Below are 24,101 nucleotides of genomic sequence, written 5' to 3' on the forward strand. Positions count from 1 at the left end.
TACCCCAGCCTCTACCTTTGTTTCCTGGGCTCCTCTCATCAATGAAATAATCAAAAGTTTTCCATCACGTGCGGCTCCAGGGCACCCCCTTGTTTGAGTCTAGCCCGACAACTTTTCATATGGCTTAGATAAGACACTAGCCTTATCATTTGGAGTAGCCTCTCTGATGGAAATGATACTCCGTATTGGGGATCGAAAAGTCTCTGTGTTCTGATATTTTGAGCTGATGTCGTCTTTATATTTTCAGTGTTTCATGACGAAGGGGTATGTTTTTTTAAGGATCTCCGGATGATCCAGAACATTGCCACCAAATTGGACAATTGCTTACAATCCTGGTGGTTACAAGAAAGAATATGAGGCTCTTGGTTTCTAATAAGATTCATTATGTTTTTCACTTCTACTTTGATTTTTTCAGTTATAAAATTAACAAAGACTTATGTGAATGTCAAAAAGTACATAATAGGCCTCAAAGTAAATGATTAGAGTTGGAAGCGCTCTCTCTGGCAAGAAGTATGGCCAGAAGGACGAGCAAACCCTTCACTACCTGCTTCCCCCAATGAAACAACCCTTACTCAGCAGGTGCCGCCTTGAAGAACTCCGGTGTTTCACACCACTGGGTTCTTGTTCCTTCTTGACTTTCTCCTTTCCCTCCGATTAGAGTTAATCACCCTTTCTCTCAGTTGTCCTGACTCTCTTCACTTCTTTCATAGTTTATTATTAGTTAATGTATCTTGTGTTTCTGGCTAAGATGTAAAGCACATGAGGACAGGCAATATGTTTCATTTGTACTTAATAAATATTTTCATAATGAATTCATGCTGTCAGGATCGGTGTGCCTCTGGTCCTAGGACCATGTTTTGTAAAAAAAACAAAAACAAGAAACAAAAAATAGCTTCTCCAGAATTATGATGCTATTACAGGGTTTAGGCCGTGGAAAGGGCTAATGTGTTGGAGCCTTACCTGAGCATATGTCTTAGCTCTCATGCTTAGTAACTGTGTGATTTTAGGTTTAAGACACTTAATCCCTTTGGGTCTTTGTGGATTATGAAATCTAGGTTACACAATTACCTTAAGAATTAGAAGATGAGATATGTTAAGTACTGGACAGAGTCAGTACTCAATAAATGATGCTATTACTATTTGAAGTGCAGGTCTTCTAAAAGATCTTAATGTATGTTTATAGTCAGTTGAAAAGATCAGTGATTTATTTAAACGCTTCAACTTCTGTGTTGCTCTAACTTCTTATTTAATAGAGGTATCAAAGAGAATCTTTATAAATACTAGCTACCTATTTCTCTAACTTCCTATATTTTTTCTAGTTCTTTTCTTTCTTTCTTCTCTTTTCTTTCTTTCTTTCTTTCTTTCTTTCTTTCTTTCTTTTCTTTCTTTCCTTCTTTCCTTCTTTCTTTCTTTTTCTTTTGGAGGGGAGATGACCACTAACATAGGAGACTGCATAGGCCAAGACATTTTTCAACTTCATAATGACAAAAAAAGGCTTTGTTGTCAAAACTAAATGTCTTAAAATGCCACCCAAGCGCTTTATTAGAATTGATGAAATTCTTGCCAATCTTTTTTTTTTTTTTTTTAATTTTAGACCCATTACCTCCCAGGCTGACAAATAAAGCTATTTAAAAAGTATATATGTTTCATTGTGTGGCCTTTAACTTGCATAATGGCAGACTAATTACAGACCATATTAATGGGAAAACTTTTGGTGTCAGCTAAAGGAAGAGATTTCCTTACGAATCTTATTTTTACATTCCCATGTCTACTGAGAGGTCCCCTATGGAAACTTTGGTGATATACTTTGGAAATCCAGAGGCAAGTGGTATTTCTAGTTAATTTGTTCATTTGCAGCAATAGTCTTGTGCCTCATGTACCTTTTCTGTGAAATACAGTGGAAGAAAATGTGAGTGGAGGGAAAAAAATAGAAATGATAGGGTTGAACATGTATCAACATAACAAGCACTGACATTTTGATTGTTGAAGTCAAGGATGAAGTCTGTCAGTGGTGAGACTGGCCCCAGGGTCCTGCATTCCCATGAGTGTCCTGCCAGTGTCTTCTTACAGGATACAGATGGTAGTGTGGGTTTGTTCAGAAAGGGTTAATTCTCACTCAGGCTTGCTGTCTGTGAGTCCTCTCTTGGGTTGACCATAAACTCTGGTCTCAAGGGCCTGAAATATCTCACAATCTTCTCATATTGTTCAAATTAGAATGCTTTTGTTTTAAGTTTAGCATTTGTTATGTTAATGGGAGAGAACGTTCCTATTGTGATCAATTCTTCACGTAAGAGCTTATACCAACTGAGGGATTAGAGATATGCCCAGAAATATATTGATTGTCTTGCTTAAACCAAAGGCTGTACTTAGTTATCAGTGTTTTTTCTTCCTTTGTCTTCAGAGAAATATTTTGTGTCAGAGATTGTAACCATGTGTTAATGACTATAAAATAATGAAATTCAGGAATAGCAGCTCTATTTTTTTTTCTTTTGTGTGTATGTGCCATCTCTTCTTTTGTTATAAGAGATTAGAAAGTGCTGAACAACTAGAAAGAAAATAATTGGAAATGAAATCAGGGTAAAATGAATAGAAAAAAATTCTAATCAGTTGATGAAAGCATGCCATTTGGCATTGGGTCTTCTTTCAGTTCTAACATATTGTCTTATTCTTCAAAATCTAATCTCTAAGATTGAGAAATCCAAAATTAGGAAAAAGAGGAATATCACACAAAAACCATGAGTTTACAAGTGACATCATGCAGGCTTCCTTTTTTGTTTCTTTGCCTATTCTAAATAAAACTGGAAAATGTAATGTAGAAAAGGGTTGCTTCTGTATTTTAGTAAATATACGTGGCTAGATATATTTGAATTAGGGCCTATTGTGAACTTTTAAACCCATTCAAACTGATAAGGATTTCCTCTACAGAATTGCACTGAATCATTTGTATCAAACAATTAAAATTAGTGCTAAATATATGTCAGAAAAAAAGGGAAAATTACTTTAAAGAGTAAAATTGGAAATTACTATGAAGTAATTAAAATATGAAATCTAATAGTAAATTTTACTTATTTTTATTTATTTTATTTACACATATACACACATATATAACAGTATGCATACATATATATATACAGGTGCAGGTAAATGCTTGCATACACACTCATGTGTCAAATTGTAGTCCATTACTAATAAATGCATTGGAGATAATATGCTAGAAGTATGATAAATACATCATTGTCTAAAGTATATTCTTTGGAGCAATAATTCCAAACAGTAGTCTGCAAATAAACGGTTTCAAATAAACTTAAAAACTGTAATTACTATACTCTCCTCTAAAGCATATACAGAGTAAATGTGTATAAGATTCTTTAAAAGCAATTTTTCATCATGGTGTCTGTGGTAGTCAGAATATTGGCCTTCAGAGGCGTTCATGTCCTAATCCCTGGAGGATGTACATATGTTACCTTAATGGTAAGGAGTAATTAGAGTTGAATATGGAATTAAGGTTGCTTATTAACTGAATTTAAAATAGATTATCCTAGATTATTGGGTAGGCTCATTGTAATCACAGGTGTCCATGAAAGTAGAAGAGAAGGATAGAAAATAGATCATAATGATGTGATGTGAAGACTAACCTAGCTTTGAAGATGGAGGAAGGAGCCATTGGCCACTGAATGTGGACAACCTTTAGAATTTGGAAAAAAAAATAAGGAGAAACATCACTCCTAGAACATTCAGAAAGGAATGCAGCAGACCTGCCTATGTCTCAATTGTAGCCCTGGAAGACTGTTTTTGAATTTCTAACCTACAGAACCGTAAGACAGTAAGTTTCATGTTGTTTTAAGCCAGGAAGTTTCTGGTAATTTGTCAGAGAAGCCATAAACAACTAATACATGGGTTGTGTCTGTTGGATTATTTACTGTGTGCCACACTCTGTACTAAGTGCTTATTATATTATATGTAATCAACCTCAAAGGAGATAAAATATAAATATTATAATTATCCCTATTTTATGAACAAGGAAATTGGGGGAGGGGAGCTCATGTAGGTTTGACAAATTATACAAAATAATACAAATAAGAAATAGCAAATCTAGGGCTCAAATTAAAGACCAACTACAGAATTGGTGCTTTACATTTCTTATCGCTCAACTTTTACCAAACTTACTTGACACTAAAACTCTCCATTTCTCTCCAATATGCCTGTTTATTTTGGGAAACTCTACTGTAAGTGGAAAGAGACTATATTTAAGAGACAAAGATCCAAATTCCAAATTTGCTATTAAATTCCCATATAATTTTGGCTAAATAATCTTACAGTTCTTGGCCTCAATTTATTTAGGTATTGATGGCCCACAAACACTCCCTGTTCTCATGGGACTGAGTCCCTTCCTTGGCTTTATTTATACCTACAGTTAAAAGGATTTTGTATCCATCAACTTATTTGCATTATTTACAATTCCCGAAGGGCCGATGAATAGGTACATTTTTCCCATTTTATAAATATGAAAAATTGAAGTGCAAGGAAAGTTGAATTTCTTGTTGCAGATCAAAGAGATAGTAAATAGCAGAGCCAGGTCTTAAATGGATGTCATCTGTCTCCTAACCAAAGCTCTTTCCACTGTAATCCATTTAGTCATATTTTAATAAACATTGCAATACAAGATTCTTACCAAATGCTTTCCTTTCTATACCCATCTAAATACTGATAAAATTAATATACTGCCAGCCAATGTATACTTTAATCAAATCCATTGAGGAAATGTCACTAACAACATATTGTCTTAGTTTTCCTTTGCAAAATGTTTCATATATTTACATCTAGAGAATAATTCCAATAAAAGAAAACAAACAGAATAATGTTACTCTTACCAGGGTGGTGTCAGTAGTTGGAAATATTTTTTTAAAGCTCCACAGGATACTCTGACTAGAAGCCAAGGCTATAAGAAAAGCTTTAGATATGATCATGTAACCTACTCTAGAAGCTTAGAATTTTGCCAAATAAACTGAATGCTACTTTGAATATAATTTTACTTATTAATTGATGAGAATGTAGGCAGAGCTGTAAATCAGAAATAGAATGGAGTTTTTAAGTGAAATTACCTAGATTTCAATTCCCACTTTACCGTGATTAGCATCATTTCCTTTCATGAAAAATGTTAAGTTATATAATCAATGAGGGTCAGTTTAATCAGCTGTGAAATGAGGATAATCAGGCCTGTCTTTGAGGGTTCTTCTCACCTAATAGGTATGTAAGTATTTCATTTCATTACTGGCACACCTCTAAAATCAGTTTGGACTAAGAACCCTTTCAAAATATTCCAATATTTAATGTTCAAACTTCGATCGTAGTTATTTGTTTGCCTATTTATCCACTGGATTCTAAGTGTCTCAGAGGTTAAGATGATGTCTTATTTACGGTTTATCTTCAGCTTCTAGCATGTGGTCTGTCCTCCAAGAGACATTCGTTAAATATTTGTTGAATGAATGAGACTCTTCCCTGACTATTAATTAGCTGACTTAGAATGTCTGACTTTGTGGAGCTATTTTTAAAAATCAGTGATAAGGAGGGAAAAAAGCTTAAAACGAAAAACAAAATGCACTTTCCTACTCCATCTGTCAATTCTAACTTTTTCCTTTTCTGTCTGTAAGCATCCAATCATATGATAGTCTCATTTGAATCTGTAACATATTTAAGTAAATCTCTGTACTATATATAGAGTCTATGCATAACTACAATTGATGACTTTGATTAAACATATTTAACATATCTGATGTAAAATTTGCTATCTTTTTGTGGTTAATAAATCTTTCAAACACCTCCTCAATATTAATATATTGATTCAGTATTCATAATGTTTGTGAAGTCTGATTTATTTTCCATATCTGGCCAAGAGAGACTTACATCTAGAACTAACAAGATAAATCTTACACAGATTTGTGTAAAGTGGAACAAAATAAATATTCAAAAGACTTCTAAAATCACATAAAATCCCCTTTCCAGTTTAAAACTGACAATTCATTACTCTTTTAAATTGTGGGTACTTGAATGGGATGTCAGTTTGGGTTATAAAATTAACTCACTCTTGCCAGCCACTGTTATCATCTTGTCCTAGCTCAGAACAAAAAGAGCAAGATAGAAAAAAAAAATTGCTTTTGAATTTAGAAGTGGTTTGGTGAGATTAACCAAACAGTAACAAAGCAATCATGTTCAACAAACACAAGGAACATTAAAAGGCTATGTTTTATTCCAGGGTGTATCTTTGAAGAAAGAAAAAAGTAAACTTTCAGAATCATGCCCAGTAGAGAAACACTCTTCGGTTTTCAGTCCTATTTTGCCTGATTTTGGGGGCCACTTTATGAGAGAAAAGCCACAAGCCATTTCAAATGGGCTCCTGCAGATACGTCCTGCTATGTAGCAGCATGAAGCAATCCCTTCTCCAAAGCGTCATCTCTGTGAATTAACCATTACACCTTTCATCTTTAGGATGGTGCCCACAGAGCATTGTAGCAGAGACTAATTGTTTTGAATGCCTCATAAGCAATCCAAAGGGAACTCTCCAAGTATCTCAGCAGCAAGAGCCCTTAAAACCACTGGTACCATAGGAAATTCCATATTTAAAAACCTGAGTGCTTTCAAGTGATTTGCCCTATGTCAACAGTTAAACTTTACCCTGTTTTAAAACTGCACGTGTATTTAAGAAATAAGGAACGATAAGTCAGCTCATTTTCTTAGATTTGAGAAAAGAAGGAAATAGAAAATAGGAAATAGAAATATTAACACACGAATTAATTTGGAATAGAGACACATGATGGTTTAGATGCTGCTGTAAGGGATTAATAACTATGACAACTGATTACACAGAGTTAAGATAATATAGTGTATATGTGGAAGATGTTTAGGCATCAAACTGAAATTACCATAAGGGTCCCAAGACCCATTGGAGTTGAGCGATTTGATAGGTCATAAAGGTAGTGACAAAAGGAGTCAAGTAGACCTAAGTTTAAAATCTGTTTCTTTCCCAGTTGGAGGACCTCTTAGAGCGTCCTTTCTACCTTTTGAGGTGAGTTGTCCACCTTCTGAGGACGTTATATAGTACTGAAGCATCTGACGGGGCTCCTGTCACACTTCATGTTGGACTCATGTTCGTTTTTTTCTCTTTCTGTTCTCTTTGGAGTTCCAGCACATTTGCTAGAATAGTTCAGTGTTTGAATTAAAATTGTCATAATTCAGACTTGTAACTGTGGTTAAGATTTTGGACATGTTTGCATTAAATGAGGATGAAAGCTGTGCTGGAGAAGATTTAGAGGCATGTTATAGAGAAGAGACCAAGTGACTATTTCAGCTGGACCTAACTGGTGTCTTTTTCACATTCTGTCTCTGCTATTTTTTTATCTCTTCAAATACATTATTTCATGCTTTTAACAAAGGTTAAGTCAATGTATTGGCCAGTTATGTTCACATTAAATTGGAGTCAGTAAGTGCTATGTAGTTTCTAGACACCTACTTTGGAGATACAGTAATGAACACAGAGACCAGACCTAGAATTTGCTTTTAAATCTTTATGAAAATGCTCTCTTTTTATGTGTTTCATCTGCATTGAATTAGAAATAGTATATTCTCTTATAAATATTGATCACTTTTGGTTTAAAGTTTTTCAAATAAAGTACTGGTAGAGAATGAAATAATGCACCATATGTATGGCAGAGACAAGAGGAAATTATTTCCTATCATGTTTTTCCCTGGAAACAACTGGAGTTACCTCATGGGCTGGCTGGTAATTAAAATAAGAATAATAAAAATAAGAAAATCCTAGAGGTGAAAGTAAAAGGGAGAATCTTTCTGATCCTCAGCTGACTTACTAAAGACTGTCTTTACTAATTGCTTCTTGGAGGTAGGTAAGAGTTAAGCATAGCTAAGAGATAAGGGGCTGCCTCTAGGAACACCTGAAATCCCGGTTATCAGGATGCAAAATACACAATTCACCTAATACTGTATTGTGTTGTTTAGTATTGTGTTGTTTAGTTGATTGGATGGTTTTGATACAGAGAAAGAGTTAATAGACCGTATATTTCTAATGAGGCTTCAAAATGTCATTTTATTAAATCATAAGTGTATTTAATGTGCTTGTCCAATCTGCCTGTGAGAATAATGTGTTAAATCTCTTATTATATATGGATTCATTTCTTCGGAAAGCAATTACTATTGGATCCTGCTTTAAACATATTCTCTTTTTATTTTACTTTCTAATTCTTCCTTTTTTTAAATTTTTATTTATTTATGATAGTCACAGTGAGAGAGAGAGAGAGAGGCAGAGACACAGGCAGAGAGAGAAGCAGGCTCCATGCACCGGGAGCCCGACGTGGGATTCGATCCCGGCTCTCCAGGATCGCGTCCTGGGCCAAAGGCAGGCGCTAAACCGCTGCGCCACCCAGGGATCCCTAATTCTTCCTTAATCAGAGAGACTATTCTAGACTATAGTTAAACTCAGAAAGTAAATTTTATTTTATTTGTTCCATCAAGAACCTGAAAGACGAGTTAATGGCCAATGGGTCTCAAATTGTTTAACTTAATAAGTAATCTTCATGATTTTGATTTTTATTGATTATATTTACATTGTTCTAAGAATTTGCTTCTAGGTCAGAGGAAAACTCCAACTAAACAGTGAACTTCATTAATATGAGTAATATATAAATATAAAGAAAACTGTTTATCTAAAAATACAGGAATAGATGGGAATTTTACATTTTAATTCATCAAAAATTTAATTCAACAAAAATATTATGATTTTAAAGTAAATAAATGCTATCTAAACACATAGTTTCAGTTATAGTGAGAAAAAGTTAACTTTTTTTGTTGTTGCACACAGAAGCATTAAAAACTCATTTGAAAATTGAAACTGAGTATTTTTTCAAATATCTCAACCAAAATATTGGATCAAATATCTGTATTCTTAAGACAGAGTTACATAGTGAGAAAAAAACAAGTTGATTACACAAAAATGCCCGGATTAAAGAAGAAGAAGAAGAAGAAAAAAAAAAAAAACCTTCCATAATCCTTTGGGAACATTCTATTTTTGCAAATACTGAAGGTTGCTGCTGTAGCATTCATTCAAAAGTTGTACTAGGGATAGACTGGATTACTGAGCCTGTATTGGAAGCTTTGTATGGAGTAGGCTCGCATGTTTGGTATGATACGTAGTAGAATCCACACTGCTGACTGTGGGGTCACACAGCCTTGTTCTACACAGATGTGTGTATCAGGAGTAAAATTGTCAGATGCCAGTGTTGTCTTGATTTTGAGTTCTTTCTGGACACCGATTGAGTGCGTGGATGCCAAATGAGTAGAAATTCTAATAAATGTGACCATTCTTCAGTGAGTTTGCTTGCAGAAACAGGAAATTGTGTAAGGATTGGCCTATGCAAACTCTAGTGTAAATTTGTTCCCAGCTGCCTTCATGCAGACAGACGTTACTTCTTAAGAAGAGACTGCTAGTTTGGGCAGCCCTAGTGGCGCAGTGGTTTGGCACTGCCTGCAGCCTGGGGTGTGATCCTGGGAACCTGGGATCAAGTCCCATGTCGGGCTCCCTGCATGGAGCCTGCTTCTCCCTCTGCCTGTGTCTCTGCCTCTCAGTCTCTCTCTCTCTCTCTGAATAAAATAAATAAATCCTAAAAAAAAAAAAAAAAAAAAAGAGAGACTGCTAGTCTTGCCAAGCCCTATGTTGGAAGAAACACAGAGATAAATCCTGACTTACAGTGTTCAAAAGTTTAAGGAACATCGCTACTACATTAAATTTATAGTACTTTATGAGACTTTGTGTCTACCATGACAATTGTAGAATGAAAAGAAAGTCAACTTGATTATTATTTGGAGATCATGCCACAGACATCAAACAATTATGTCCAGTCATGTAGAATTGGCACATAAGAGTTGTTAACCATGCTATTTTATAATGTATAATATAATTTATCTGTTAATAATATAAATTAATTTCATTAAGTAATATCTCCTTGAAATAATGTTATTTTTTAAAGAATTTATTTATTTATTTATTTATTTATTTATTTATTTATTTATTTATGAGAGAGAACACAGCAGGAGGAGGAGCAAAGGGAGAGAGACAGAAAATCTCAAGCAGACTTTGTGCCAAACCCAGAGCCTGATGGGAGATTAGGATCCACAACCCTGAGATCATGACCTGAGCCAAAATTAAGTCAGCCCTCAACTGACTGAGCTACCCAGGTGCACCAAAATAATGTTATTAATAAACATACCCAAGCTCCCTCTTTTTCTCTTGGTATGATGCTGATTGATGTAGCTGCTCCCCTTACATCACAACTGCTTTTGTCCCTAAGGCACTGTTTTGTACTGGATTTCATTTGGGCTAGATAAAAAGATAGACTACAGCACTTTAATATAATACATACCAGAGTGATGAAGTCATCACTGGAAGCTCTTGTACCATGTAAATAGTAAAAGCAAAGTAATAAATCAGTTGTTATTAAATGAATAAATAAGACTGATATAAATTATAAGACCAGAAATTTGTTTCTGCACACTAACATTAAAGTCAATAAATAACAGCATGCATACCACATATCTGACTGATTAATCGATAGGAAAATTATTATTTATATAAATATATATGTGAAATCCTTTAAAGAAAGAGAGAAAATGTGTAACGGAAATGTGTTTGAACACATACCAAAATTTATAGATGATCAGTCTTGTCACATGATTAAATGCATCACCTTAGTCATGGGACTTCCAGGACATCTCTAGATGAAAGATTGAGGTCATAATGGGGCTCGTTGACTGATTTAAAACTAACAATACCTGACATATTAAATATCTTAGTTGAAATGCTATCATCATATAAAAATCTTTTGTCAAGTTTGGTTAATATTTTATAAAATGAAGTGCAAAGAAATAGCATTGAAAATAAAATTCCTGCTTTAATTTTGCTGGGGAGCAGAAGAATTTTAAGCCAAATAAGATTTATTATTTTAGCAAATATACTAAAGATATGAACGGACATTAAAAAGTGGTTATATACCATCACAGTGGTATCAAAAGTCAGCAAGGCTTGTATTGGTGCAGAGAAGTAAATGTGGGCTTGCGTAATAGTAATATGAAGACAACTTAGTTTTATGATCTTTTGACTGTGATCTCTGGAGATTTACATATTTTGGAACAAGTTTCTTCACCTTTATTTGATCTAAATATCCCTATTCTTTTTTTTTCTTAAGATTATTTATTAATTTGAGAGGGAGAGAGAAAGAAAGAAAGAGCATGCACTCGTGCAGGCGGAGGGAGAAGCAAACTCCCGGCTGAGCTGGGAGCCCAATACAGGGTTGATCCCTGAGCTGAGGGGAGGTGCTTAACCAACTGAGCCACCCAGGTGCCCCAGGATATCCCTATTCTTTTTTTTTTTTTTAATTTATTTTTTATTGGTGTTCAATTTACTAACATACAGAATAACCCCCAGTGCCGTCACCCATTCACTCCCACCCCCTGCCCTCCTCCCCTTCTACCACCCCTAGTTCGTTTGGATATCCCTATTCTTAACGTAACTAAATTTCATAGATAGATTAAAAACTACAAATAGGAAATTGATAAAGGAGGATTAATCATAGCATTTTAATAATTCATTGGTCGATTCTAGCCTCAAATAGTTTATCCTGGTCCCATAATATAGCTAATAAGCAATTATCACAAGGAAACATGAAAATATAATCTATAAGTGAATATGAATGATATATATTAGAAAGTGTATTTTAGAATTAGCAATAACATCTTGTTGCTCATATTGTAGTTATTGTGCTACCTAAATGTATTCATTAAAAAATTTATAGGGGTGCCTGGGTGACTCAGTTGGTTAAGCGTCCCAACTTCTGATTTTGGCTTAGGTCATGATGTCAGGGTCATGGGGTCGGGCTCCATGTTCACCAGGGAGATTCTCTCTCCTTCCACCTCTCCTCCACACTTGTGCTCTCTCTCTCTCTCAAATAAGTAAAATCAATCAATCAATCAATCAATCTTTTTTTAAAAAAAGGATAAATTATATGTGCTCTAGTAGAGCACTTAGCGATGAATGTTTTAAAAATGATCATAGTTTCAGTCATGACCTTACAGATATTGGGTTAGAGTATGAAAAGGTAAAATTTATTAAGTTCCGAAGTGATAGATTTATATTTGAGATAAAATAACAACTTATAAGAGGTTTAGGTCAAACTTGAAGAAGTGGGTAGGTCCCACTGTATAGCACTGAATTTTGGGGCTGAATAAATAAACAGTATCTGACCAAGCAAATCATCACATAGAGCACAGCTGCTATAAATACAGTGCCTATAATAGGTTTGAGCTCCTTGTAAGAATAAATGATTCTGAGTATCTTGTGAATTAAAATAAACTAAGATATTTTTCAGTAGTAACCCTTATGGGAAGATTCTTAACTGCTATTAATTTCTAACTTTTCTGAGGGGGCAATAAAAATACATAAACTGACAAATGCCCTTGTGTTAAACAAGCCTTAATGAATGCATCTCTGGGTTCTTCAGGATTTAAGTTTTTAAAAGCACACTGAAAAAAAAAATAAAAATAAATAAAAATAAATAAAAGCACACTGATCACATATTGCACTTATATTTTATCACCTAGTAAATAAGCACTGGAGCAGTGGGTCTTGGTGCTGTGATATCCAGTCTTGTCCTTACTAATGGGCCCTTAAACTTATATATACTTCTATGTCTGCCTCTTTCAGTTTCTAAGAAAAAGGAATGGGAAGACCTTTTCTTCCTTAATTTGCCTGAACTTGCAATTAACAATACAAATATTTGTGATATTTTGAAGAAAAATAAACATTATGATAATTATATTATTTCCCCATTTTTGTGATCTTATGGTTAAAAATCAAATATAAGATATTTATACCTTGGGCAGCCCAGGTGGCTCAGCGGTTTAGCGCCGTCTTCAGCCCAGGGCATGATCCCGGAGTCCCAGGATCGAGTCCCACATCAGGCTCCCTGCTTGGAGCCTGCTTCTCCCTCTGCTTGTGTCTCTGCCTCTTTCTGCCCCCCCCCCACCCGTGTGTGTGTGTGTGTGTGTGTGTGTCTCATGAATTAAAAAAAAGGTCATGATCTTAAAAAAAAAGATATTTATGCCTCATATTTAAGAAAAAGTTCTTTGAAAAGACACTCATCTAGTGTTACAAGGCCCTGCATTGGTTAGGAGGCAACTCCTATCCCAGGGTTCCATCTTGATGATTGTTCCATCTTCTGTAAGCCAGTTTCCTACGTTAGTAATCAATGTACTTGGTTGTTCATTCAATAATAGTATTTTTAGCACTTAGATCATACCATGTACAGTAGGACCTAGGGATTTAGCAGTATTTAAGATAACCTTTGGAAGTTGTTTTCATGAAGTTTACATTCTAGTTGAAGGGAAAAGCATAATAAATAAGACATGTATCAGGTACTAATAATATTACCAATATGTCAGAGGTAGTTAATAAAAGATACTTATTATTAGCACTAGTAGTAGCAGTAGGAGTAGTACTAGTAGTAGTAACGATATAGTAGTAGTAGTAGTAATGATAGGTTCTTAGGGAAATAAGTATCAAGGTCATTCTTTATTTTTGCATCATTTTGTTTCTACTTACTATGTCTCAAATTCAAACGTCATTTTCAGATTTCAACCACACATTAATATAATGTTTTGGACAGGTCCATATGGCTGCTTCATTGATACCTCAACAAATACAGATCACATCGCTAAGATTAATGTCATCATCAGATGATTTTAGAGTAGAAAAAGGTTGTTTTAAGGTTTCATGGATTTATGTTCAAATCATTTTCTTATACATTACTTGAAGATTAAAAATAGGAAATATTTTTAAACTCTTTTACACTTTTAAGCTATGAAGATAATAATGGTGATGGTGATTATATATTTTCTTTCACTATTCTCTATTTCATACCTACACACAATTAGAGCCTGCATTATTTCTCTGTTTCAGTCTTTTCCATTCAATGTATCTTTCCCAGGTTAAATTAATATTAACTAAGCAAAACATCTGCATTTTGCGTGGAATAATTCTGTACATACTGAGAGATGAGTTGAGCAAATAAATGTGCTTTCCATCTCTATCTTCTGTAATTGTGGTTACAGCTTAAATCTTATGTTTCCTCTTAAAAGTTATTAAAACATGCAAACATTCTTTTCCCACATTAATTGGAGCCCTGCCCTCATTTTCCAGTCCATAGTTGGCTACCCTGCAAGTTAAATAACTCTAATTATTAAGATTCAAAACATTACATGTATCAGTGAAGGCAATTAAGATGATTTGAATATTATTAAATGAAAATGAACTATTTCTGTTTCAAAAAACTAAATAAATATGCTTAGGGATTTTTTACATTGTTAAATTGCCTCAAAAATAATTGGACAATTCAATATAATAAAGTGAATGTAATAAATAATTTTAATTCATAACAATAAGTAATGTGCTTATTTGCATGACTAGGATAAAGAATGCATGTGTAAATACTAAACCAGAGACTAATAGGGGAAAGCATGGGGTTATTTTACTTCTAAACTTCTAGTTCACGAGTTATGACACTGTACTGTGATGAAATTTGGCCTAACTCCACTGTACCATCCTTTATAAGAGTTCTTAACCCCCTCCCATGTACCATGTGATAAAATATCAGATCAAAGAAATTGCATAGGCCTTTCCTTGAGCAGGATTTCACACTCAATGACATAATTGTTTGGTGTGATATAGAGAATGAAAAAATACTTAAGCAGTCAGTGCATCAGCAAGGGTTCTACTGGTTGTGTAAAACTCAGACATTTTCCTTCATTAGTTATGTTTTCTCTGTAGGTCTGTGAAAAGACTCAGGTGTTCCCGATGGCTATCTTATAGGAAGGCCATAAGGAGAACTGTGGAGCCAGAGGAGAATTTGCACCCATGAGAATGGATCCTCGACTCATAGTACTGACATTTTGGATAATTGATAAAAGCCAACAATAGTTCCTGTTGGATGAGATCTGGATACTAAGAGGCGAATATGGAAAATTTCAGACCAACCTGCTTTGAAACGAAAGAAAATGGCTTCTTATCTAAATAAAGTAGTTCCTAACTATGAATAATATGACCTTGGATTAAAGACCTTTTAACCCTAATTAAAAAAGCTTTCACACATGAATTTAGATCACATTTAATTGGAATTATAAATATTGGTTTTAATTTGGGTAATTGGGGCTACATGCAGATACTATAAAATTGAAATGCAGTTGTGTAACATTTTAACTGTTTCAAGGAGTTGGGGCTCCTAATGTGTGTGCTCTCAATAATTTCTTCCTCAGTATTTGTTCCTTTCCATTGTAAAACTATCCCTGCTCAAGGACTCTTTCAAGGCTTAAATCCCTATCTTCTTTTCCCAACCATCTGGTATCAAAGAATCTCTGTCGACTACTTGTTGATCCTTTGAGCAGGTCAGCTCCTACAGATGGCCTTGCTTGCACTGTCTCCCTATTAACCCTTGGATGATCCTCCATTTCTGAAATTCAGAGGTCAGTACTGACTCAACGTGGAACTTCCCCCTTTCCCCGGTCTCATTTTTAAGGTCTACGTTCTAAACTTTTATATATTTACGTAAGCAGTTCAGAAGCCAGTGACAAATAACTTGGTGCAACTGTTTAGCAGGCATCCAAGGAGGGACAATGGTTTGATTTTCCAGTTTTCTGAAAGAGATGAAAAAATAAATGGACTTCTTCCCCATGGAATTTTAACTTTGCACACATTTTTCCATGGTAGTCCTAGGCATATATGTAAAAGATGGCTTTTTTTTTCACTGAAGCAGAACGTTTGGATATCAATTATTTCAAGATATGTTTTAAACTTCGAAAGTTTATTTAAACTTTAAGGGAAACAAATTGTATAGTAATTTTCTCATTAAAAAATGTTTTGATGTCTATAAACATTTTATAGGATAAATCTTAGAAAGGATAAAAATTTATTAATAAGAAAACAAATGGGATGCTCAGTTGGTTAAGCATCTGGCTTCAGCTCAGGTCATGATCCCAGGGTCCTGGGATCCAGCCTCATATCAGGCTCCCTGCTCAGCAGGAAGTCTGCTTCTCCCTCTCCTTCTGCCTCCTCCTCCCCGCTCATGTTCTGACTCTGTCTCTGCCTCTCTTTCCCTCTCAAGTAGGTGAATAAGATCTTTAAAAAATAAAATAAAAAATTTTAAAAAAGAGAAAAAATTAAAAGACCCTGACTTACCGCTAAGAAAGAACATATTAGCCTCCCTAGTCACTGATACTATAAAAACCAACCAGCCTGATTTTAAAATGTCATTGAGTGCCTTTAGTCAGTCAGACTTGGAAAGAAAAATTATTTACTATTTATAGACTCTCCGTCATTCCTGGTTAATGAGTCTTATGATTAGTCATGGCACACTGGCCATTGTGACGTTGAAAACGTAAAACTTCTCAGGTCGTTCAAAAAAAATACTATCTCTAGGCCAAAATCCTCTTCTGACTTTGTGAATGAGTCAAGACTATTATCTTAACATTTCAAAATTGAAAATGCTTTTCTTCCTCTGAACACATGAATAGGCTATGTCTCATTCTTCTGATCATTATTAGGTGAATATACTGTTAAACTGATTAATTTTAGATTAGTATTCCTCAATTTTTTAATAGGAACTTAATATCTAATACCAAAGAGATTGACCAATTTGAGATAAAAAAATACAAATACCCTAAAGTTTTAGATACTTTTTATACTTTTACTGTAGAATTTCTTTGATTTTTATGCCATTGGTAAGTTTTTATTGTAGGAAATCAATCTACTCTGTATTTTAAAATAGGGCTAATATGCTTTTTTCTTCATGTGTATAAATATTAAATATAAGCTTTTTGTTTACAGATTTTATTTTTACGTAATTTTTACATTCAACATGGGGTTTGGACATACAAGCCTGAGGTCAAGAGTCACATGCTCTACTGACTCAGCCAACCAGGCCCCCCTTCAAATATAAACTTATAAGCTGTATTTGTTATCAGCCCTAAATAATGTCTTTCAAACTAGGGTCACAAATATAGAAACGATTTTAGATATTTTATACTAGTATTTCAGATTTCTCCTTTTGCAGGTGAAAAAGGTTACAACAAAGCGGTTGCAGGATTTATCAAGGAACAAGTAACTAACTAGCTGCACAGCTGGGATCTGAGAGCTATCTTTTTTTTATTTTAAATCCAATGTAGAACATCACCTTTTTGTCCTGCTTATCTGATTTTATGTTATATTGAGCTATCCATATTGGGGTGTGGGAGAAAATCTGATGTTTTTTCATTTATACATGTTTTTGAAATGGAAAACAGGGGCATAATACTTTGAGTTATAGAATATACACAGTGATACTGTACTTTAAATCTGAACAAAAAAGAAATACTCAGCAATTATTTTATCAGCTGAGAAATTCAAAAGGGAGTCAGTCCAGGATGGATCAGTGTAGATGGTATGTGTAACATGGCTTCAGAAGTGCTTAAGGACACAACATTTGCAGTCAGTCCAACCAACTTTGAATCTCAGTTTACTAGATTGTTACCTTTGACTTTAATCTCTTCATGCCTCAATTTTCTCATTTCTAAAATGGAGATAATCTAAATTGAGAATCCAGAAATAAACCTTCATATTTATGGCCAATTGATTTTTCACAAGGATGGCAAGACAGCTCAACAGGGAAACAATAGCCTTTTCAACAAATGGTGCCGGAACTACTGGATATCCACATGCAAAAAAATTACATTGAACCCCTACCTCAGGTTATGTCCAAAAAAAAAATGAACTCAGAATGGATTAAACACTTGACGGTCAGAGCTGCAACTATAAAACTCTTAACAAGAAAACATAAGAGTAAATCTTCAGGGCCTTAGGTTAGGCAGTGGTTTCTTGAATATGGCACCAAGAATACAAGCATTAAAAGGGAAAAAAAAAAAGATAAATTGTACTTACTGAAAATTTAAAATGTCCTTGCTTCAAAGGATCTCATCAAGAAACTGAAACAACTACAGAGTGGGAGAAATTTGCAAATCATGTCTCAGGTAAGGCACTAGTACTAAAATATATAAAGAATTCTTACAACTAAACAAGGAAATGACAATCCGATTAGAAAATATTCAAAACATTTTGAATATATGTTTCTCTAAAGAAAATATACAACTGGTCCATAAGCACATAAAAATATGTTTAACACAATTCAATAGGGAAATGCAAATCAAAACCATAAGATACCAATTCACACACACTGAGATGGCTATAACTAAAATGAATTATAACAAATATCGGCAAAGATGTAGAGCAATTATAACCCTCAAAACATTACTGTTGGGAATGTAAAAAGGTATAGGTGTTGTGATAAACAGTGTGGTGGCTATTCCTCAAAAACTTGAAGAGTTTACCATATGACACAGCATTTCTACTCCTATGTATATATACAGTAGAACCAAAAATATATGTTCACATAAAAACTTGTACCTGGGTGTTCTAACAGCATTAATGACAACAGCCCAAAACTGGAAACAACTCAAATGTCCATTAACTGATAAAAATATAAGCAAATGTGATATATGTGATTATGGAATAGTATTTGGCCAAAAGAAGGAATAATGTGCTGATATGCTGCAATATGGTTGAATGTTCATATATTATATTAAGTGAAAGAAGCCAGAAACAGACAGCCACATAATTTATGATTCTGTGTACATGAAATGCTTAGAACAGAAAAATCCTTAAGGTTGAAAAATAAATTGGTGGTTGCCAAGGGCCAGAGGGAAAGGGGAATGAAAAGTGAATGCTAATGGATGGGATATTTCTTTTTGGGGTGATGAAAATATGGGGATAGTTGCATAATCTTGTGAATATACTAAAAACCATTGACATGTGCAAATAAAAGGGTGACTTTTGTCGAATTTAGATTATATCTCCATAAAAATGAAAAATAATCATCTGCTTTAAAGGACTATTGTGAGAATAAAATAATATATGAAAAAGGAAGCACTGTACCTAGTAAATAGTAAGTACCCTTTAGGTTATATAATAATGATGATGAAAACAACAAAATCTTAGACCATTTGAGACATACAAGAAAGATACACACTAGGACCTAACTTAAAACCTAATATACCTATTTTCTTAGTCTCTCTTGCACAAGGTTCCAAAATGTCCTTATGAGGGCAAAATGGTAGCTAACGCCGGAACCATGCCATGAGTATGCCTGGAGACCATAAATGTTCCTGATATATTTTAGTAGTATATATATGATCTCTTTCCTAGAGTTCATTCATCCTTTCTCCTTTTATTTTTTCTTTTCTTTTCTTTTCTTTTTTCCTTCCTTCCTTCCTTCCTTCCTTCCTTCCTTCCTTCCTTCCTTCCTTCCTTCCCTTAATGAAACTCATTGAAGGACTTTAGATTTTATTAGGGAAGGATATTTGTCTTTAGCAAATTAGTTAACATTAGTAATCAAGATCCTCTAGTCTCAATCGAATCCCAAACAGTATCCCAGTTACTTAACATCTTTAGTTTTACTTTCCTTACCTATAAACCATAAACTGAGGATAACTCATATATCTCGGTGGTGTTTTAAGATGAAGTGATATCATGCATTTAAAGCATTTAGTATAGTACTTGTTGCATGGTAACTGCTAAATAAATAGAAATATTGTTATTATCAATTGTTATTAATTCTAGCAGGGTGCTTCTAAGGACGCCTACTCCTGCTTGAATTTACCTCCTTTTATGCTTGAAGTATTTAGGATATTTTGTGCGGGTCTAATTGTAGGACTCAAGAGAATACCAAAAGACCGTCTGTACTTCTATTCTAAGTCAGTTTTTTTTTCTATTCATAGAAAACTCAGAATTTAAAATGATATAGCACATTGGCTAACCACTCTGGGAGAGGAACAAAATGAAGAATAAATTATGGGACTGTCCGGCTATTCAGACATATGTTTGTCATTCTAAAGACATGTAAATGTGTAGTCTTAGAAGTTTGAGCTCCCTGAATTTCTCTCTTACTAGCCATGGCAGCAAGATCACAGCAGCAAAGGACATGTGAATAGTATTCGGGTATGGCATGTAAAGATGGTTAGACTGTAGGAATTCACACAGAGAAAGTTTACTTCCACCCGAGCGTCCAAGAGAATATATATTTCTTATCCTTAGGAAACAAAGAAAAGATGTAGAGCACAATACAGGGGAGCAAGAACCATGGTGGTAAAATAAAAAAAAAAAAAAAAAAGAAAATCCTAAGAAGGGGGAGAAAAGTAAATAAAAGGCTTGAATTTTAAAAAAACTGTTAAGGGGAGCACCTGGGTGGCGCAGTGGGTTCATCAGCCAACTCTTGGTTTTGCCTCTGGTCATGATTTCAGCGTGGTAAGAATCAGCTAGTGTCTGGCTCCCTGCTCAGTGCAGTCTTCCTAGGTTTTCCTCTCCCTCGCTCTGCCCCTTTCCTCCTTCGATAAATAAGTAATCTAAAATGAATAGATTTAGACAGATAGATAAAATTTTTAAAAATTGTTAAGCTTTCATATAAATGCATTAATAGTTTGTGCCCTAAATGGAATCTTGTCTTAGCGCTGGTCAATATAAAAGAAGCCGAGTGACAAGAGTAAGCTGTGCTCATTCCTCACTTGTTAGTATCTCCCTGCTTCAGAAAACTAGTAAACATAATGGATATAAAAATATAATAATAAATAGCTCTCAAGTAGTGTTACATCTGGTTTATCTTCACTGAAGATATTGCTGCCTGTTTAAGGCAAATTGAGGAGTGGCTGAAATGATATAACAAGTGTAGTGTGGCTCGCACAACCTATCATTCCATTGCAGAAGATGATTAATGTTAAAAAGTGAAGATAAGTCTAGTACCCAAAATAGAATAAAATAAATAACTTACCGGATGAGATGTAAAGAACTATGGACTCATTTATCTGTCCCACCCACAATTTCCCCTTTCATCTCTGCCTTCCTTCAGTATCTTTTCCCCCATAACCCTTGACTAAGCATGTACTCTGCACACGCCCTTGTAGTATAAGTGGTGGCCACGGAGACAGATAATATAATATCTAGTAACCGTTGCCATGGAATCCCCACGTTAATACTAGGGAAGAAGAATGCAATGTAAACTTTAGGTCTTTTTTTTTTTTTTTTTTAACTTTAGGTCTTAATTGTTCTCAGATCATCGCTGCTACAGGAAACACTAACATTTTTGTTTACTGTCCTTACTAGGACATAACTAATCATCGTCATTCTCAAAAGAATATGTTTATCAGGTTTTGACTTCAAGAAACTCCCCTGGACTAGTCCAAGCCCTTTGTTAAAGTTTTCAACACCTTTTATTCCTTTGTGTATAATTAGCAACTCCTTTGAAAGCCTGCAAACATTAGAGTTCAGGTTTGTCATAAGAACTGTTAATTGTTTATGGTCTTTTCTCAGAGGTGCATAAATGAAAGAGCTCTCTTTTGATACAGAAACTTCATCAGATTTAGTTAGCATTTTAAGTCTTTCCAAAAAGAAAAAAAATCTGCTTATTGAAAGCATGTTTACATCCTACTCATTTTATAGTTGGTGAAGAACATATTTTGTAAGTTTTTACGCTGAATGTAAAGACCCACATGTATGGTTAAGAAAAACGTCCAGGTAAATATTGAACAGATGAAAGTTCAGAGAGAAACATATTTTCCTAGACATTTGGATAAGTCATAATAATGCTAATATGTATAATCAAGGAAAGACTCCCTACAATATTAAGTGCTTCCCTATTCTCTAGTGTTTCTATACATATTAAAAAATCATGTTCAGTGTGATTAATTAATGTCTTGCGAACCATTTTCTAGGAAGTTTGGAGATTTTATTGCATATTCCAGCCTCAGTGTGTAAACTTCATGTGTTTTCTGTTCACCCAGACCCTCTTACGTATAGTTGCATTGCTAATTTTGTGCTTTACTGAAGAAGTTTTAAAAAGTGCTAATGTGAAATTTTTTCCCTTATAATAAAAAAATCTTTAAAAAAAAATCTAAACAAGTAGAAATCTTGCAAGAAACATTGCTACGTGAGTCAGGTCTTCTGGGAGAATTGCAAGCTGGCGTTCGGCCCACTTATGCAGGGTTTCTTAATTTGTTCTACTATAAAATATTGTGAGTCTTTTCCCTAGCCATAAGTACCTCACCAGTTTGAAATGCAGAAATTGTAATTAGACTTGAAGTTGAAAAGGAAGGTACCGTGGAGAGTCCTGGCTCTTATTAGCTCTAGAGCTGGGGACAAACAGATGCCACAGACTATTTGAGGGCTGTTTCTTGGATGATGCTAATTGTTTATTGTGCTCATTATTCTGTGACATCCTTAGAATCACCCAGGTGCAGAGATGTTAGACTAAAATTACCAGTATCTGTGCTAAGACAAATTCACCCCCTCCCCAGTTTAACTCCATTTTGGCCAAGGCCAAGGGATTCAAAAGCCGTTGTGACTTTTATCAACAAGATTAAGAAAGCATTTGACACTGGCCTTAGCATATGAAAGTGGAGCCCTCAGTAAGTTGTTTTAGATTCTTTTGCATTCCTCAAATATATAGAGAAATATGTTTACAAGAAGAAATAGGATCAAGTATATAGAGAAATATATTTACAAGAAGAAATAGGATCAAGGACAAGTCCAACTATTTTCCAGGTGAATTTAAACTAACAACTAGGCAACTGCTTTGATTCATTACAAGTTATTACCTATTGACAGGAATGCCAGTCTTATTCTGAACAATCACTTTTTTTTTTTAAATGCAACTTTTATTTGGTGAACTTGTTTCATGAAAGTGGTGAGTGAATGTGTCATCTAGTTCTCAGTTCCCCACATGCCAATGACAGGTTTTTGCATACCATAGATACAGTATAAGAAATTCAGTTTTCAAGTTCTGTGATTTTAATCATTTTTGGATTTGGTTTTGTCAATCCACTTATCAAATTATCAAGTAGAAGAGAAGTGTTTTATAAACCTATCAGTCAAAGGCACTAATATTTGAATGTTTCACCTATACAGTGTTCAACTACAGTATGAGTTTAGACCGTGGGTCTGTATGTGTGAATGTGGTCCAGTTACAGCAAAAAATAGATGACTTGCAGAACAATTGGCATTTCTTTGAACAACTTTCATACCCTCTATTACCAAGAAATGAGGCAAAATATCACTCTTAAAGCTAACATGATGAAAAGCAAGATATAAGCTGCTCAAAAACCAAAGTGGAGGAAAGAATAGTCAATTAACGATAGTGTTGGAGAAAATATAGAATAAGGAAGGGATAAATAGAATTACTTCCAGTACACTTTAAGAAGACTTTTAGAGAAATTGAGACATTTGATTTTCATTAATGTGAGTAAAGCATAAAGACCATAGCATTATAGTTAAGGATGCAAAAGAGTCATAATATCAAGAGAGTAAAGAAAATGATTTTAAATAGCTGTTGTTAACTCTTCTGTTTACTTTTCAAGACTTTTATTTTCTTACATATTTGGTATTGTTTCTAACAATAATAGCAAACAATTTGTGTTATGTGTGTTTATCAAGTTGAGTCAATCTTAACCTATAATCATCACTATGCTAGACACACTATATCTCCTCTGGGATGTTTATTAAATAGTGAGATTCTCGTGTTGTATTATCTGTGCTATAGTTTTAGTTGAACAAAAAGATCATCCCTTTGAGTTTTCTGTTTGTTAAGCAGAAATTCCAAAATTGGCCATCATGACAGATATCAAATAACAGAAACTTAATGTGTGTGATGATTTTATAGTACATCAAGTATTTTAATCTAGAGGAAATTATGGAAATAATTTTATTATTACGAATAATGTATAATGTCATAAAATCAAGATGGAATTTTATGTTGTCAAAGGAATTTAATTGAAGACATATACTTCTGTAGTAAGTAAATAAATTAATAAATCCTACAGTAGAGGTATTGATGAGGTGAATGAGGCAAATACATTAATAAATCCTACAGTGCTGGTATTGCTGAAGTAATGCTTTTTACATAGAATAAATGAGG

General features: G+C 34.3%; 1 protein-coding gene and 1 long non-coding RNA gene across 8 annotated transcripts in view; one reads left to right on the plus strand and one right to left on the minus strand.

Annotated features, from left to right (window-relative positions):
* Nucleotides 1-21,096, minus strand: part of LOC112641057 (uncharacterized) — a 33,554-nt gene extending 12,458 nt beyond the window's left edge. For 3 of the 6 annotated variants that reach the window (XR_007411597.1, XR_007411594.1, XR_007411593.1), the window contains exons 1-7: nucleotides 20,964-21,096; nucleotides 20,380-20,541; nucleotides 18,026-18,078; nucleotides 15,659-15,747; nucleotides 13,661-13,749; nucleotides 10,706-10,778; nucleotides 10,428-10,455 (exon numbers count right to left, since the gene is read on the minus strand). This is a non-coding gene — a long non-coding RNA (uncharacterized LOC112641057). The remainder of the gene's footprint in view (nucleotides 1-10,427; nucleotides 10,456-10,705; nucleotides 10,779-13,660; nucleotides 13,750-15,658; nucleotides 15,748-18,025; nucleotides 18,079-20,379; nucleotides 20,542-20,963) is intronic. The other 3 variants (XR_007411595.1, XR_007411596.1, XR_007411598.1) reach the window with 3 other exon arrangements.
* The window catches only part of NEGR1 (neuronal growth regulator 1), an 813,773-nt gene that overhangs the window by 356,102 nt on the left and 433,570 nt on the right, over nucleotides 1-24,101 (plus strand). The window lies entirely within an intron of this gene.

This window comes from Canis lupus, chromosome 6 (genome assembly GCF_003254725.2).
Source record: "Canis lupus dingo isolate Sandy chromosome 6, ASM325472v2, whole genome shotgun sequence".
In the NCBI taxonomy this organism is placed as follows: Eukaryota; Metazoa; Chordata; class Mammalia; order Carnivora; family Canidae; genus Canis; species Canis lupus.